This window comes from Temnothorax americanus, unplaced genomic scaffold (genome assembly GCF_048541705.1).
Source record: "Temnothorax americanus isolate GAGA-0224 unplaced genomic scaffold, ASM4854170v1 Scaffold39, whole genome shotgun sequence".
Classification (NCBI taxonomy): domain Eukaryota; kingdom Metazoa; phylum Arthropoda; class Insecta; order Hymenoptera; family Formicidae; genus Temnothorax; species Temnothorax americanus.
The window spans coordinates 958,763-978,743 of NW_027509536.1; the positions used below are offsets into that span (position 1 = coordinate 958,763).

At 35.8% G+C, this 19,981-nt stretch overlaps 2 protein-coding genes across 5 annotated transcripts in view; one reads left to right on the forward strand and one right to left on the reverse strand.

Annotated features, from left to right (window-relative positions):
• The window catches only part of LOC143902209 (uncharacterized), a 451,988-nt gene that overhangs the window by 306,615 nt on the left and 125,392 nt on the right, over positions 1 to 19,981 (reverse strand). The window contains exon 8 of one of the 4 annotated variants that reach the window (XM_077414917.1): positions 1,638 to 3,300. The exons of 2 other annotated variants lie outside the window; for them this stretch is intronic. The gene's annotated coding sequence lies outside the window, so the exon portion shown is untranslated. Of the gene's footprint in view, positions 1 to 1,637; positions 3,301 to 9,472; positions 9,514 to 19,981 lie in introns of those variants that run through there. One more of the 4 variants, XM_077414918.1, reaches the window with a different exon arrangement.
• Positions 1 to 19,981, forward strand: part of LOC143902207 (uncharacterized) — a 50,730-nt gene that overhangs the window by 3,788 nt on the left and 26,961 nt on the right. The window lies entirely within an intron of this gene.

Sequence of the window (19,981 nt, forward strand, 5' to 3'; positions counted from 1 at the left end):
TGGAATTTCCAATCTCTTTTATAATTATTAATAAATAACAGAAAGATATTACTTCAAGAGTGACAAATAAGTGACAAGCAGATTTGAAGCATAATATTTCACATCCCGTGTAATAATTCATTCTGTTTTCTTTTTATATCTGACTTTATCGAGCTCTCTCTGATATATATATATATATATATATATATATATATATATATATATTAAGATCTACTATTAATTTCTGGCTTACACGTTGGCGTGTTAAATAATATGTGCTATATGTCATAGCGCGCAAAGTGTTGAGCTCTTTACACACGATTGTCCCCTGATCGACGTTGTCGTTGTCGTAAGTTCCATTATTTTCAGTCGCGAACGCAGGGCGCCCTTGAACGGGCGTCATGATAACGCGTCTCTCGTGAACACATATGTACGTGCGTGTACGCGCCTGTGTACAACGTGCATACCTAGGATCGTGTAAACGACGGCGACAAACGTTGCATGCGGCATTGACAAATTGTTCTGTTTGGTGTCATTGAACACGCGGGCCTGCGTCGCGAGTGCGGGCGGTCTTGACTCGCGTCGAAATGACGGAGTCGCGTGGAAAACGGCTTGATTGGGGGTGAAGGGCGGGGGGTGGTGGAAGAGAAGAGGAAAGGGGTAGATTGCCCGGGCCGACTATACGGATCTGTTGGAACCGTATAATCTCGCTCGCCGGCTTTCACGCGGTTTATACCGTGGCGTATGAGAGTACGTAGGCACGCGAGAAAATTGCAAACGGACTAAGATGGATTGAGTCCGAAACGACTTTATCGGGTGTAGTCCATTGCGCGCGAAACGAGCAAAACGATCTGCCACTTTCAGCTGGTAGATTTCAAGCGATTAGTACGCACTTAATCCATCGTAAATCAGTTACACCTTCATGACCATAAAATAAGTCAATATACGTCTTCGATGTCGCTTAATTAAACTTATTTAATTGTGTCCTTCTGTTTTATCTCACGCTACATCTTTTAATATGTCAGAAGTTCTTCTATTTTTGTAAGTACAGACAAACTGTTTTACATAATTTTAAAAGTAGAAATAAAAAGAAGTTTATATATATATATGAAAGGCTTAGTAATTAAAAAAGGAGATAACTTACGCGCTAATTATACTTACTATAAGTATTAAACTTATAAAATCTATTATTTTATTATATTACTTAAAGAAGTGCAAAAAAATATTCTTTATGAAACGTAAAGGCAATGAAGCTGTTTAAATGCTGCAAAATTATGGTATCTACTCTTTCAGTGATAGTTAAGGAGGCATTAATACTGCGTTTTTCATAAACTTCTGTCTTCCTCCTTTCCCTTCTCTGTTCTCGATTTTGAGTAAAAAAGGAGAAATCAATAAATTAACATCCGCCGTCGGCGTCGGGCGGAAGTTACTGTTACGTTTGCGGAATCTATATTTGAATTTCGTGTTTGCTTGCGCTCGATGTACATCGCAGCGATCCATTTAAGTCAGCCTACGATAGATTAATGTCAGACTCTCTTTTCTTCTCTTCCTCTCTCTCTCTCTCTCTCTCTCTCTCTCTCTCTCTCTCTCTCTCTCACATAAAAGTGTAAGTAGTAAATAGTGTGTAAACAGTGGCTAATTATCTCTGAAAATCTCTGAAAATTTTACGCAGTCTTTTACATTTCATATCGGTGTTCCTTTGCCCGCAGCATAAATTGCACGAGTTTTCGGTTACCGCAAATATTTGTGCATATTCGTAACATTATATTCGTAACATTTGCGTGATATTAATGCGGTACGTTCGATAACCAGCCATTACTTAACGTATTTTTGCAACTTTAAATTTATGAGTTGCGTGTGTATATATACATACATATATCTTTCTCTCTCTGTTTCTCTCTCTCCCTCTTCCTCTCTCGGTATTGTTTAGATAATATTAGGTAACATAAACATTGAATTATAGTACAATCGTGATGATAATTCATAATAACCGGCAAAATGTTCATTTATTTAGTCGCATGATGTCGCATATATTTAGCGTATAATATTCATATCAATATGTAATATATATAGAAGTATCTCATACTCAAGAAACTATTTTTCATCTTTGGATAATTTGAACTAAGCTCTTAGCAATAACTCTCTAATTTAATCGCGAAAGAGATTATTATTAGTCGCAAGCTTCTACATTTCTAGTTATGAATATAAACGATAATCGGATAATATTTCTGACCAATATTATGGAATACTTGTTAAAAGAGAATCTAATCAAAATTAAATAGAGAATAAGATTAAAATTTTTGTTTTCTCGTTTATCTACCAACTAACTCGTTACTTGCAATCGTCATGATTCAGAACCATTGGTCACTGTACATTAAGAAAAACTGATTCCAAATTAATAAAAGAAGTATGGTGCATTACGTAAATCTGGGTCAACTTACACACATATAAACATATCACGGCTACTTTACAATATATAATTAGGGTACGGAAATTCGTAAGGTTACGCGGCCGCGAATCTTCCCATAAGCGGGTGGTACTTACGTACTAAGACGGTCCAGAGAGACCTATCGTAAAGCCATTTGCGCGCGCGATCGGAAATGGGAATTTCCGACTATCATATTTTCTAGTAAAGAAGAAGATATTATGGAATCCACCACTGGTGATATGGAATCTTAAGGTATCGCCTCTGCATTTTATACTGTGATTTAGTGACAATTTTAGCAGAATTATTAAAAGAAACAGTTTATTAAGAATAGTTTTATTAAACGGTACTATAATTTTAACATTTTTGTTTTTTCTCTGCTGTTTCTTCTCTGCAAAATGAACGTGTCGTTTTCAAAACCTTTGTAATACCGATAATTAAAAGTCAAATAATGAACATATCCGTTTCCATGTATTCACATATATGTAACCGCAGTTATTAACTTCCCTGTCGATAAAGACATCCGTGCTGGGGGTGTTTACGAAGTACGTATCGCTCCCTCGAGTGGGTACTTCGTCAGAGCACTTCCTGTCTCGCATAGCCCACGAAGGAGATCGTTATTCTTCTCGCAGACGTGAGGGGTCTTTTAAGGATCATCTCTCTGTTCATGGGGATGCTGCTCTTTTCTGCCCTTCGCGATTCACGTACGCTCGAACGGGGCCAACGAACGTGCCGGGCGCCACTTAAGCATCCGTCTCACGTATCTTAGCGGTCGCCGATCGTCATTGGACACTAAGCCGGACGCGACAATTGTTCGGGGAACAATAGCGGGGGTCACGAACAAAGACCAAAAACGAGCCAACGGGGCGCAGGGTCACGGGCCTCTGAATCAGTACCTGTAAAGGAAGAAAAAAGAGGATGATTGTGAGATAGTACAGGAGGAAAAACAGAGAGAAAGAGAGCGAGAAGAAAGTGGTAAAGAGAAAGAAAAGAGAAAAAACAAAAAGAACAAACCGAGGAAAAGGATGAAGGCCGAAGAAAGACTGAAAAGCTGAAAGAGAGAGAGAGAGAGAGAGAGAGAGAGAGAGAGAGAGAGAGAGAGAGAGAGAGAGAGGAAGGAAAAGGGAGCGGCTATGTCACGCTGGCTCGATGCCAACCAATTACGAATGTAAAGTTATGGTAATGTTGATATCGAACGCGGAGCGCGACAAAAAATAGCCGTAATAAAACCGGGGAAAAACGTATCTCTCTCGTCGGCCGTTCGCGCGTCCGTCTTCGGACTGTCACTTTCTTTCTGTCGTTCCCGCAACATGACATTATTCACCACATTTTCCCACCCGTACTCTCTAAGCGCGTCTATCGCGCGTAAGATAATTGAAATCCAATACGTTTGTCGGCTAGGCGTAGCCAGGAGCCGTTAATTTCGATGCGTTTCTCCGCCCAGCGGGGTTTCATTCGCGGCCAGTTGAGTAGATGAGACGACGATAGAGCCAGGCCATTTCCTGGGATATGCATTAATACGATTATATCTCGACTTTCGATTGTGAATAATTGAATTAACAATAAAATTTTTATGCAGTCGATGAATCTGTCCTGACAAAGCCATATATTCTTACGAGGACAAAATAATGTTTATAACGAAATAATTTCGTAATAAATTTTAACAATAAAATAATTCCGTTTATTTCACAAATAGTATCTATAATAAAATGCTGTAGTGTGTGCTTGCGTGACATTACAAGCATCGCGTTTTAGACGATACAAATGTTTAACAATCGTTTAAACAATACACGGACAAATATTCGTTCAACGCGTCAGAACCGGTGCGGTAACTATTATTGTCAGCCCGGACGTTACTATCGGCTGAGAACAACATGTGCAAATCTCGCCTGTCATTTCAATGGGCTCGCTCGCCGTTAAAACCACGATCGGATTTACCGTTCAATCCGACTTACGATTAAAGTTGAAAAAGATCCGAGCATTTTTCAAGAGTGCATTACATATATTCTTTCAAGAATAATCGCATTACACTACTTGTATCGATAAAACATAACGCATTTAAGAACATCTGGTTTTTTAAATACATTATTTATTATAAAAATCTCTTTGGCGTTTTTGAAAATAAAGCCTTGTTTCTCCGGATTTCTCTAATTTAAATTGTATCTTTATTAATTTCATCAAGAATTTAATTAAAAATTATAATAACCATAAAATGCTGCCAAAAATATATTTACGTTGACTTGTTTGATCATAAAAGAAGAGGGAAAAAAACATTGGTCATTTATTGTTGCATCGGTATACTATCCGCGATAAGCGCAAACAAGCGGCGGCGATGCCTCGTAACGACGCGTCGTTTGCAATTTTTACGTTTGCATTGCAAATTTGTAGTTGCAGTAAGCATAGCACGCCGTGGCTTTTGTACTGTACCGGTGACGCGCGCGATGTGACGCGATTAACGAGCGCCGAGTCGTCGCGTATTGCCGGATGGACTCGTACGTGCTTGCACACCGCCAGCGGAGCATTATAATTTGTTAATAATTAACGAACTGCTATAATGAAATGGAACGTCCGTCGCTGCCATTGACTATTGACTATTTCGACGGTTCGATATCGAGCGATCGTTATAATTTCCATTACGCGGTTATCGAATGCAAATTGCAATGCCTATTGTAATACCACAATGAAAGCACGCAAAGTAGTGCTTGAAAAGTAAAAAATAGTGTTCCATCCAATATTATCGCTTTGGTTTGCATAAAAAACGCCTTTTTTGAAAAATTCGTCTATGAATAAAAGACTATCAATATCTCTTCTCTCTTAATGATTTTAAAAAGGTCTAAATGGGCAAATAGTTTTTCATCGTACATAATAATAACGTGGATCTTACTGGAATACATAACACAGTGACCAGTCAGGTGTAGCTAATAAAAACAAAAATCACATCGCCAGCAAATAAAATTAAGTCAAACGACGCGTTGAATAGATTTCCAAAAGGAATAGTTTTTCGATCGTCGCGTACGCGTATTTTTGCGGCGAAAATTCACCTTTTTTTTATTTGCCTCTCGTCACCGCGCACCGGTCGGATTGCATCTGGCGTGCTACAGCGGATATCTCGCCGAGGTGCTCTTGAAAATAAAGTTTACTCGCAACGGCCGGTCGCACGCGACGACAAACGAATAATCGAGTCAGCTCGACGAAGCGCCGACGAAGTTTTACGCAAGTCGGAATTGCCCGAAGGCAATCCCGCTGCCTGCCGCGCATCTAATTAAGCGAGATTAGCGAAGCGACGGGCGCGCGACGTATTTCGTGCGCGGCGTCCAGGCCTGTCACTCGAAATTCTAATTAAATTATTCTCCAGCTAGACAAAAATAAATCAAACTCATGTGCGCGCACTCGCACGCGCCCGCGATACCGCGGATGTAATTCGCGTTACACTGCGTGTAAAGTTAATTCATATTATTACGACGTTACCGCGTGGAGTGCCACGTCAACCGCAAAATAGCGGTATCTACCAGGACATTAATATTACGCGTGATGCGACTCGACCTTTACGCGTAACATTCGGAGATGTCGTGTTTTCTATTAATTATCCCTGCACACGTCTTCGTGTACATTCGCGAGTTAACATCACGGAAAATTCGGAAATCGCAATATTATTATTGTTTTAATTCTTACAACTGCGAAACTTTAGATCGCTTTAGATGTTATATTGACATTTTACAGTTGAAATCACTTAAATAAGTAATTACAAAATGATACTATTGCAAATTGTTTATTAATACAAAGTTGATATTTCCGAATAAAAATTGTTGTTCAAAAAAATATCTTACATGTGAGCGTGATGTAAAAAGCGATCGCGTTGTGCGAAAAACCGCTACGCTGATACTTTGAAACCGCGTTGTAATTTAATTGAATATGATCGATTAAACATTTTGGCAGATGCTGGTCTGGGTATTAGGTATACCTTGCGCGCCGCGGCGCCGTCCGTCGGTCGGAAGAGAATTTAATGACGGATGGCGTCAGACGACGGCAGGGAAATTAGATGTGATGGGAGTGAAGAGAAAGGAAAAAAGAGACCTCAACGTGCCCTCAATCAATCGGAATTTTTATCGACTTTAACGACCGGTTCTCTTAACCATCGCGATGGGTGCATCGTGGAAAAAGGTCTTGATGCTGCCGCTTCTAATGTCGAGCTCGCTCAGAGATACTTCCACTCGTTGCGCAATATACACAATGCCGACTGGCTCTTATACAAAAAGAATCGAATGTTTTTACAAGAGAACTGAAAAATAGTCTTTTGCAAAATATAGGAAGAAAGAAACATACCTCGAGTATATAAAAATCTCTGAAAATAATGAGTAATTTTATTGAAAACCAAACAATTTAAACACACACACACACACACACGCAAACTCTTAAAAATATAACTAAAAACCTTCGAGATGTTTTAAAAAACAAGAAAGTTTTAGCGAGATTAAATGCAATAAAGAGTAAAAAATTAAATAAACTCGTTTTGTGTAAGAGATAACTAATCTGCGAAGGTCAAATGAAATACTGTATTCTATTGCAAGAAATGTTTTGCAATTACTGATGTTTTATTACTAATTATAATCTCTAATTCAGTCTTATTATTAATTCCAATTTAATTGAATGGACATAATTCTAATTCTATTGACACACACACACACGATATAAAATTATGAGAAAGGTAATAATTATTTATTACAATTGCGTTACAAGTATTACTACAGATTTATATAATTTAGAAGATTTTGATACAATGTACTTATTCACGATGTATACAGTTTGTTCAATTTGTAGCAATAAATTTAGAAGATTTTGAAAAAGTCTATGGAAGATTATTATGCGCGGATTATGCAAAATATTATGCAAAAGTATTATTATTTATTCAAATTGTATATTAACATATATACACATTCACGCACATGCACCACATATGCACACACACCCTTTCTCTCATTTTCTCTTGCTATCTCTGTCATATCTTTTTTGAAATTACATACATATATATCAGGAGAACGATTTACATTATACCTATCTAATGGAAATCTTTTAAATCTACTTATAATAATTACACGATAATTATACACGTTGCACATACTTATACACGTTTATGTCTATTATTTATACTATTTGTAATTATGCAATTATGTAAATAAATTTCTAATTATTTACGCAACATACTAATCCAATACATTATCAGATAAACTGACCGATTAATTACGAAAACGAATTTCTCATTATCCAAATCTTGATAATATTACGCACGTATGCGCGCGTGCGTATTTTTGCAATTAAATTATTATCACGGCAAACGTACATACGTAAGCCCGCTTATTAAAAATAGCATTAGACAGAAAAAAGAATGATATAATCAAAAATTGCATTCCAAAAGTATAATGGAGCATATAGAATGTATAATGATTTGGCTTTAAAAATCCTGAGACTCTAGTATATAATTGTTTTTTTCCTTTCTAATCTTATTTTTTCGTTTTTTCTTTCTTTCTCTGCATAAAAGTTTATATTATATTATATATAAAAACGTATAGTATACATATATTAATGCAATATTAACAAAATAAAAGGAAAAAGAATTTAATAGTAGAAGAATGTAATATATATATATTACATTCTAAATAAATAAATTCTACATTGCGTTTTCAAGCATTAGTATTCTATTTATTTCTATTCTCTATATAGATTTATAAGAACATTTTTATTTCATATTGCTCATAAAACTAACAATAGCTAAAGATAGCTTTATATCAAAATCAAACTATAATTGGCTAATTAAATCGTGTAGTCAGCTAACTATTAAAAACAAAAGACGTTCTTTTAGCATATAGGCGTTTAATAAAATGAAAAAATTATATAAGTTCTAATAAATGTTTCTACGTCATTTCTTCTCACTGATGTCTTTAAGTAGAGATGTATGCGTGATGATACGTATTTTTCCGTGAGGGCGTATTCTCCTTACGACGATCACAGATATCAACTTTGCGAGCGAAGTCGAAGGGTCAGAGAATCTTTTTCGTGTCGCCGGGGCTCATCCTCGCGGGTTATGGAGTCGCGAACGATTTACCGTCGTTATTCCATACCCGTTATACAGGGTGTCGTTGAATCACCGTCAAACCAAACGACATGACCGACCTGCGTATATACATGGCAGTTTTATGCGCAATGGTTTCTACCGAGTCCTATACCAGTAGGCGGTACGTTAAGTCAGCTTTAACGGCTTTGCTGAAACAGCCTTTTCACTTTTATAAATTCCGCACAACGCTCTACAGTTTTAATGGTTTCCTTGATGCGGACGAACACTACGAAGAAATCCTGACACAGCGCGCCGACAAACATAAAAAAAGTAAATGTCGCGCATGTATAATGACGCGTTTTATCGCGAATTGTTCTCTTTCCCTCTTTCCCTCTCTCATCATTTAATAGATCAAATTAGCTTCAATCATCAGGTCTGGTTAGATATATCTATGCAAAAATTTATTCTTACTAATGGCTATAACACATCCATATTGATTGCAGAGGTTTTCTGTAGAGAAAATGATGTTTACGGTTGATCATTGTACGGTTACTATAATATTTTTAGACGTTATTATTGTAATATTCATAAAAATATAAAATCTATATTTATACAGTTTACTTATAATGCGCAGGTCATATAAAAAAAATTTCTTTTAAAAGAAGCTGTTGTTTAAAAATATCATCTTCTATCTCAATATCTTTGCAAGATTCAATTTTTATTCTAATTTAATAACAAACGTACTGAATTTATTAAAAATTCGTTGTTGATGACAGAATATAAAAGCATGGAACAAAATTTCAACGGAAAAGGAAAAAAGGTTGTAATACACAATTATTAAAAACGAGTTATTGGCTTTTGTGAAAGCCGTGGATTCTGGAAATGTGGGATGACGGCAATAAGAAAAGAGAGTGTATGCCTTGTGATTATTTTTGAGGGAAAAAGCTTTAGACCAAACGAGTTTCCGGAAGACGATTCTTATGCTAAGTACTTATCCTGGAACTTTCTGCACACTCACGTTGTAACACAAGGGTTGGCCTTTCCGTAGTTGAGAAAGTTGCTAAAGGAAAAGAAAGAGAAAAATGAAATTTATGGGGAGCTGGGAAGCAAAAGGGGCGGGTTAGCAAAATCTTATCGTATATTAATGGCGCTAAAGTTGCTCTAGCCGAAATTCAATATGACTGACATTGATTTTTTTTAGCAGAAATCAGTATGTTTAACATTGGTTGTTTCTTAGACACAATCTATAGCTGTGTATAAAATTAAACGCCCTTACAAATCAAAAATATTAATGACAGCAAAATATTTTTATTTTAATTTAGCAGTACATTTTTATTTTAATGAATATATTAGGACATCTAATATCAAAAAATTATTTAAATTATAATTTTATGCTAAAATAATTTTGACATTTTAGTTCTTATTTTAAATATATTCTTTGATTTGGCACTTACGGGAATAAATACGTTTTTTATCCGTCAATTAGAAAGAACAAAACATTTTAATACTTTAATATATGCATGGGAAATATGAGTAATATCCGTTATTTTTTGTCATTTTCTACACTGTATGATATTTAAGAAAACTATTACGAATTATATGCAGTACATTATTTTATACAATGTATATATTACAAGTTGAAAATAATGATTATTTAAAACTACAAATATAAGACATAACAATAGTTTTCCCCTTCGATTAATACCAAGTCGACCTTGGGCTCTAATGGTGCTTTAATTTCAACTTTAATGGTCGAGATGTTTAATGTCGAAAATTACGATGTCATAATAACCCGCGCTGGTCTCCAGCCGAGTTCCCGCTAAGGAAAGCACGACCATACGCATTCGTCAAACAGTCATGACTAAGGGGGTGCTCATGATTGTTAGCACACCCTATGTACTACAGGCGCGAATCTCGTACTTCCTCGCTATGACCGTGCCTGCAAGCCATGCATTCCTTCCATTCAGGAATTCATTAAGCCTGATTCTACACAGCCGCGCAAATATAGCTCGCAGACATCAGCCAAACGTCCGACGAGAATTTGGACGCCGGCTTAATCCGCAATTTACGTGGAATTCGAATAATCATCCCATCGAGGGGGAGAACGGTTGCCTTCTTTTTCAACGTAATGCAAAATTTGATCTTCCGCGCGTGTACTCATTAATGGAAATTAACGTCTTCATTGTATATATGTATACATACATATACACATATATGCAACGTGTTACTTCATACATGCAGTAATATATATATTATACAATGTATATATTGTATTATGCAATAGATATCTAATAGATATGCAATCTATTAGAGTTTGACTCTATTCTATTTCTATTTAAGTAGCAACGAAAGAATTTCTACATGCAAAAAAGAGGAAGAGTGCAAGACCCTCATCAATAGTCGATCAATAAGAGACCCTTATCTCTGCCCGTTCTTTATCTATCCGTATTCTCTTCAGCGTGCATTCGAGCTCGTTTCCAACGAGCTCAAAATACACTCGGTAGCACTCCGAGACGTGGTCCCATATCCGGCGGCAAATCTTATGCGAACGTAGAATCGACCGTAATGAATTCCTGAATAGGCGGGCTATATACACGCGGAACCGCGGAAGTAAGTCCAATTTGCTCATATCTGCACATGCGTGATGCATGAGTTTCGTATCGGATACGAGGACAGAATACATCCTGTCAACGTGTGCTGAGTAAACAGTGTCTTCGCGATCAACGGCGCTACGGCGGGATCAATTTTCAACCGTGAATGATGGCCGCGGAAGCGTAGAAATCGGTGTATAGTATCGAGACCGATCGTTCAAGAAATAGAATAATGGTTCCTATTTATAACACGCACAATAAATCTTTGAAATAGAAGCCTGGCATAATAACGAGAAAAACAAGTAAAATAAAAAAAGAATTTTCTTTTGCTCACCTGTTATTATTATAATTCTTATTATTATCAATATTATTTATTTTGCCTTTGATTCGAATTGTTGCGACACCATATACATCACGATTGACGCAGATTTTGTACATAAATATTCATTGGCTATTCATAAACACTCATTAGCTAGAATGGAAATCACGACCAGCATAAAAAGGATAAAAAGGAAGAGATAGAAAGAGTAAAGTGTGCCACGCCAACTTAAAGGTATCGCAATTCTATCGCTTCACCAAAAATTATTCTTTTATAACCGCATAACTGTGCCCAACAACATTTGCATAATTTTCATAATGCATTAACGAGATTTCCATCGGAGACGCGATGCGCCGAGCGCAAAACTGTATAATCAACGGGCGGACGGGCGTGCGGTCGGCGGACGTGCAAACACGGATATACTTCCGGTTCACCGCGACGATCGTTTCCTATCGGCTGCGCGTGTCGGTCCATCTAGTACGAATCTCGAAAAGCACGAATCTCACGTTTCCTCATGCGAACGACAGGGAGATCCGTATAAGCCTACAACTCACAATCAGTCGTACTTTGAGGTACAGCTTTGTAATAATACGCAATACTTTTGTTGCAATTTTTAATAATAATGATATTAAATTCAAATAATTTCGTAACTATCTGCATTTCGTGTTTGCTTAAACTTAGCTATCGAGACACAAGTCAAATCTATATAATCGAAAGTTCACTCAAGAATGTTTCAACTTGAAATATTCTTGATTTCGAGGGAACGCAGTTAAACTTCGAACATCTTGTCGGGCGACACTCGGTATAATATTGTTCTATGGTGTTATACGCAGACGATGATGTATTACAGAAACTCTATCATCTCGCGAGGCAACGTTTTGAATAAAACATCTCGATATCTTTCGAATCGAGTTATACGTCGCGAAGAATAGGAAAACATAAATAACACCTCGCGATAAAAATTCAATGATCATTTCTCATTTTTCATGCGAGGATGGAGGAGGAATCAGTGTCGGATCGACCTTCCACTTTTGAGGCGGGGAAAGTCATGCTTCAGTTTCGATAAGGAAAGCGTCGCGACGTTTAAATCGCACTCTAATGGAACGCTCGACGTCTGTGTATTTGTTGCGGTATTGCGGTTATTCCATTATAAAGGGCCCCCCTAGATCGATAACGCACACCACGAAATTTAGCCTTATCAGGACCGATAATGCGTTAATGCGAACACAAGCAGCGTTCCGACAAATAGAAATTAGTCCGACAAAATCGACTGTTTAAGAAATAACACTCATTTGCAAAATTCCCGGTGAGCCGAGATAACGAAAGTACGGAACGTCTTACGAACATTCTAAGTTTCAACGTAATGAACGTCAAATTGGGCTCGATCGTTACGGATTCGATTATCATGCCTCGCCCTATCTCATCGCGAGTAATAACCGTAGCAATTCTGACTAATTACGACTGGCAATGTTTGCTAAAATGTGTACTTTAACCACAAGTGGTGCCATTGATAATGTAACGCGGGATAATTACACTCCTTGAAATAATCGCGCTGATTTCCAATCGATATTTTATATCACGCTCTACTTTTGCGAAAAGAAGGCACGGCGAAATGTTACCGATCGCCGCGAGTAAAATATCGCACCGAGGGGGTCGTAATAACGATACGACAATGCGGCGGGTTAACAAATACGTAAATCCTATTCTCGTAACACCTCGTAAATCTGGCGTTAATTTCTCCCACGAAATTGGCGCGCCGCCAAAAGTGTAAAAAGTTCGGTCGCTTGAATAAAGTCAACGTCGTGCTCGGAGGCTCGTGGGAGAGAAAAGTATAGGAGGCGTGAAACCATTTTACCCCAGCCGTGTGAACACGGCTTTCCGATCCGCGAATTCTCTACAAGTAACAACGTTTTTCGATAAGAGGTCGCCCATAAATCAAACTCGCGTCAAAGAGGCTCGCGATTCGCGGGATTCGTCTCGCTCGATCGCACCGGGCCGTGCGCCGGAACGGCTGTTATTCCAACGTTCGCGTAATGACGCGCGTCCCCTCCGAACACGCTTGTTGTCGCGATTCGTTAAAATGCACACCGTCGCCCCGATCCCTCGTATCGCTGACGATCGTTAGCGACACGTACCTACGCGTCACATTTCGTTAAACGCCTTTTAATTGCGCGCAAATTCCCGCCCGCATGAAAATCCAGAGGCCGTACAATAAATATCGCTCTTCTCCCCGTACACGCGCTTTTAATCAGCCTGTTATACGTTATAATCGCATTAAATGTGTTTTATTGCCGTCGGACACAGTGCGTTGCAATGCGGTAAGCGACGAGAGTAAGTTTTCTGATCTCACGCTTGTTTGGCTCGCATAGATAATTGGCTCGTTATTTTGAAATTTAATATCGTTAGTATAAAATATAATTTTGCAGTGAGCTGTACTGAAATTGAGCATACTGTTCGCATATTTAATATTTATCAGAACTTATATATATATATCAGTTTGATATGATGAAAACATATAGATTCTAAAATATATGGAGAGTAATATGACGTATTCAGTCATACAAGGGTACAATATTATATTTTTCAGATACACGATTTCGTTCATTGTATAATATACGAAGGTTTCAGAATGGATGCTTCTTAACATGTTTCGAGAATTATTGACAGGTACGTCCAAAAGAAGAACGTTTTATCCTCTGCATTACAAAAGCCTCTTCAACAAAGAGCGTGTAGCGACCTGAAAAAGTCCAGGATATTTAGAAGATCGTAACTTTATCCCTTGTCCTATCGTTTAAGCCGGCTGTGACTGCGACGGCACGAGCTCCTCGGCACAATACGTCATTTTGATCGAGTTTCGAAGCGATATTGTCTCCGACCGCCGTGCCGCGCCGAAGTTATTCGTTCCTTCAACAGTTCCTTAAGTTTTAATGGCGATCGTAGCAACTACTTCAATTTCGTAACACGTAAGTATGGAAGTAAAAATCGCGATTGGTCGCCGATATCTTTATTAAATATCGTAGTACTTTCTCTCAGAATTACGATAAATATAATTTCGTGACTTTTTGGAAGCAAATCGATAGATGCAATTTGTCGCGTTGGAAGTCATGTTTTCAATCCTGACTGCGGGCGGTAAGTGGCAAATAAATAAGAAGTTGACATGTGATTAAAAAGATTTGGTACTTTAGAACCTTTTGATGACAAAATTCTTCTTAACAAAAGCTGTACATTTTGTTAATTTATATACATATAATACCTATAAGTCGGAGTTAGATACAATTATTTATCAGTAATTAATTTAACATTTAATACCAATTTTTGTAATATTTTTGTAACATATTGTGATGCGTAATATTAACATACATTCCAATAACTTTCAACTTTAAAATCGGATATTTTGTTTTATATTTTTTGATGAATTATTTATCGTAAACGTACATTTTAATTTTAAGATAAATAGTTTATACGCTTCAAAATTACAATATTTTCCAAACGCCAAAGTTATGCTCTTTACTGGATAATAATAACAAATATTAAAAAAAAAGACGGTTTTTCGCTTGATAGCATTTAGGAAATTTTTTTATTATTATGTTGTAAAATTTAATGATACTTATATATGCATTATATTATAATATAATATTGCATACGGTAATTCAGTTGTAAAAAGCAAAGCAGATATTGGGCAAATGGCTGGGAACGCGCAAGAATTCGATGAGGCTGAATATAATAAGGGATGCAGAATTGGATTTCTTCGAAACCGAGAATTCGTCGTTTTACCCGGGCTCGCATTCTCCCCAAAAGTTCTAGATGTACATACCTATCTACTTTAGCTAGTCGACTAAGGCTCGAAGTTCCGAAGAAGTTCGAGCTTCAACAGAGGACAGTCGGGCGTCTTAAGACGGGGGAGGGGTCGTTGGGGATTCAAAGTTATTATCTGTTGGTAGCAGAAGGTCGAGGGCTGCCCCTTTTTGACCCCTTCTCGCCTGACAAAGTATTTATTCTGCTTCTCGCAATGGCAAGTGCTATATTGAAGTCTCGCGCTAACTTATAATCGTTTTTAGCTTTCTCACCGCAGGATAGGTGGATGGGATAGTGCAACATCGCGCAATGTGATATTTCAACAATCTAGGGGAATTTAGCTGGAAAAAATAAATATTATGTATATTTCTAAAATCATCTTATTAATTTGAAAGAATAACAAGCACGCACACGATCAAAAAATATTTGTAAACGTTGACAAACTTGAGCAATCAAGAAAACTTCACCGTAATGATATGTATGTTTTTTTATGTATGTTAGAAAAACAATGGAAACGATATTAATTACTAATTATAAATGCATGGCCATTATTGTTACAAAGACACAAAGACAAAGTTAGACGATTATCACGTTTCACCAAGGTTTCGGTGAAATTTTACTTTATCTGCTGTTTAATAATTGCAGCAGCACATGACAACGGCCATAGGTGTCGTTTTGCACTCAGCATCTAATTGCATCGCACCTCATCGGTATCAGTTTACAGAGGTATAGACGGCCGTATACGGGGCCTTTGACCTTATGAACAATGTCTTCTCTGATTTCTCCTTTAAAATATGATGAAGAAAGAATTCATGTTATTTTTGCAATGTGCTCTCCGACACAGACACTGAATACTAAAATTAATAACACAAAGCGTGTCACTGCAAGTTGATTCTGTGAAATTAAGCGGTGACGTAATATAAACATTGGAAATATAGAATGAAATACGCCTCACACAATAAGTGCGTAGGACTAGAAGTTAGATTGTCGACAGACGGGGGTAAAGAGAGAGAGAGAGAGAGAGAGAGAGAGAGAGAGAGAGAGAGAGAGAGAGAGAGCTCGTGCCTGCAGATAAATAAATTAATAATGGAATGCCAGTTTCAGCGCCCAGATTTCCCAAGTGACGTTTCACGTATGCGCGGCGGTTATAAATACACCTACGATAATTATTATTGCAACGGTTCTGTGCAATATATGTTGCTCAACGGAAATTGACAATCGGTTACTATAATACACTTGAGATGTTATTTATATAGGCGAGAAACAAGTAAATTTTTTTATTTATTTATAATATACATTCATAATAAACAAAACATGAAAGTTCTCCGAAAATTTAAATTGGCAATAAATCTTTTCGACGATATGTAATTGCTTCTGTTTGCGTTGACTCCTAATATAAATATAATTTTTGTTTTATTTAAGAATCTGATTAATTAGGCAAAATATCAGAATTATTATTTTTAGGAAGCCAAACAAAATTACAAATGTTAACGTTATTGTCGGCTTACGTGTAGACATTACTACTTGCGTCGAATAAATGTACAAGGATATCACGACATGGTAGGATCCACTCGAAAATGTCCTTAATTCGCCTTAATGACTTAACACAAGATCTGTCTCTTTCCCAACCGACCGAATTTGCTAATTCTTCTTCTTCCCTTTTGCCTCCTTTTCCATTCGCGCTTCTTTACAGGCCATTTAACTGGGCTGTTATCAAATGTCTGATACATGGCTACAATAACCTCCCGCATCCAGTAATATCTCTGATGGCTACAGAGAACTGTTTTCCGCTGTAATGGCACTCCATCGCCTTCTTCAATCTCTGTCCCAATAAAAGTACCGAGAGCTCGAAAGAATGAGGCGCAAACAATTTATTATCTTCAACACTCTTTCCTTTGCATAGTTGATTAGAAAACGTAACGCAAATAGCATTTATTGGATTCCTGTCGACTTATATTTTAAACTCATTTTAGATAATTCTCCATGTTTCAGGATAAAATCCTATTTATAATTTTATGTGACTTGCAATACGGAAAGCAATTAAAAATTTGGAATGCACGACATATATAAAATATATATTAAAATATATGTACCAAAACATGTCATATAAATCTAAAAGCAGAATTCTATTCTAAAATTTGACGAATTATAAATTGTTTAAATCTAAACTGAATTTTAAACTTTTACTTGATTTAAAATAATGAATTATCTCATTTTTTGTATTAACTATATTTATATGTATATAAAAAAATCAGAAAAATATGTTATTAATACATTTTTATAAATAGTATTAACTAAAATATAATAATGAATTTTTATGATTTTTTTTACTTTTAGAGAATTTGTTGAAGCATCAAACTATCACAAAGTGTGCATGTATATGAAATACTTCTAAAGTCTTCTAGTTTTATACACAATACATTTTCGATAGTAACTAGCATGCTTGTTTAAAAGCATGATGCTGGAAAACTTGTTGCAGTTTACAAAGTTGGAATATCTTAACTTTTGATTAACGCGCTAGCTAACGACGAAAAAGCTGGTTTACTAGCATTTTAAAATACATGGTGTCTTTTTGTTAACGATTAGCATTTTAATGTTTAGGTCGCTAGTTAAAAAGCATCTTATAAATCTACGTTTAAGTAATATTGCTTATGTAATTTTCAAAGCAGTTAAGCCGGAAAAAGCTTGCGATTATCTCCTTTGCACTGGAAATTTTGATAATATTACTATTGCGAGTTCTTTGCTTTTCTTCTCAAACAACAAGACGACATAGTACGCTTACTCTGTGTTTTTTCTTTCTACTTTGATCAATCGTAATAAGAATTTATCGCCTTCTTTACGAATGTCCACCTCGTACATAAACTACCAGAGCGAGAAGGAACGATAGATTATAAAATGCGCAATTTTACTGAGTGCTTCTTTCGCTGGTCTATACTGCATGTCTTATCGTAACAGACGTTAAAACCTTCCAGTGTCGTTTGAGCTATCGTTTATTAAACATCGATTTTATACAGTTACACTTTGGTTTGATCCGTGAAATTATTCGGCGAGATGCAAATATAACGCATATTTATGTGTGTCAGTGTCAGTAGTATATGAGTTTTCTATTTATAAATATCTTGCTGTGTGTAAGCAAGAACTATTTTTTTAATGAAACAAAATTTTAATTTTGTATAGGAGAATATAAACCAATTATAACAATATTTATATTGTACATATTTATGTTACATATATTTATACTTTGTATATTTATATTGCATATATTTATATTTCTCCTATTTATATTGCATATATTTATATTTATATTGCATAGTTTAATTAAATATCGCAGAGATATTTTTTTCCAACAATTGTCAATTGGATTATTTTCTTTTTAAAGTTCATCAAGTTTATTATAGTTTTATTACAATGTATTATTTTAAAAAACAATTTTTTATAATTATTTATAGAGTGACACGCAAGACAAGCGATATATATATATATATATATATCAATATATACATATAAAATAAAAACGTTTATTTGTCTAATAAATTCAATTTACACGCAATTCTAATAAATCCAATGTGCATGATCTCTATTCCCAGGATAAATTTCTTGAATATTCAAAACAGTTTTGTATCGCGTTGTTTCAACGATAATATAACATGCAAATTATATGTACGACGAATTATATATAACTCATCGCAATTTCGCTTATAACGTTATACGAATTGGTGAAATATCCTGCGGATTGCACTTCAAGTTTTTTTTAATATTGGACACATTTTAGCCACGTTTATTTATTAAATAACCTGTAGTTTTTTACATATTATGATCGATTGCATTGCAATATAGTAAAAAACATTTCAAATCCATTTTCGTTATCCATTTGCGTTATACGGATCATATCCCCCGACGTATGCGCATTCAGAAATTAATCTTAGAATTCTTTTTGTTAGTAACATTTTATTCCCTCTGTGTGGCATTTTGCACATATGAGTTCGCTAGTGATGAATCTGTCTCGCAAACACTCCGCGCGCGCACTGCACCGAACTATGTAATTAAATCTTGTCAATCTACGCGTCTCGTCAAATATTTAATTCAAATATTACGCGTATAGCTTTGACGGTATACTTGTTGGTACTAAATATGTATATTCCACTAATACTAAAAATGTAATGTGATAAGCAATTTGCAAAATTCGATGTCACATATCTATTTGTTTGTAAAAAGAAAACAGAAACGCAAGGGATAAAATGTCTATCGGAGTAACAAATAGTATAAAAACTGTAATATAAAAATGTCTTTTGGTCTTTTTCATTTAATTTGCATCGAGCTCTGTTACGGAGGAAAATTTTTGTTTTTGCTGCATCTGTTCGTTCAAGCATATCATATATTAAAGATTAAAATAGAAAGATATAATATAAACAAGAAAATAATTAAAAAGATGCGGACATCAATTTATTTTAATAATCAATATCTGAACATATAAATATAAATTGTTAGTATACGTGTTTCTAAAAAATTATCATTGTATTTATATTATTTGTGTTATACTTTATTTAAATGTTTTTGTTAATTCTAAAATTTTTGCATAATCGAGACAACAAGTATATGTTACTGTCCTCATTGTTTATTTAATCAGCTTGTTCAACTAATCGGTGTTTTACTGTACAACAATACATAATTTACATCAGTGCACACAAATATTAGCATTATACACTAGTAAAGAGGCTAAATTTTATTGCTTTTGTACAGCGTCGGTATAGTCCCACTTATATTCGCAAACAATTTAATCTAAAGAGAGCAATTCCCGCGTGCATTGTGTAAATGCACCAGTA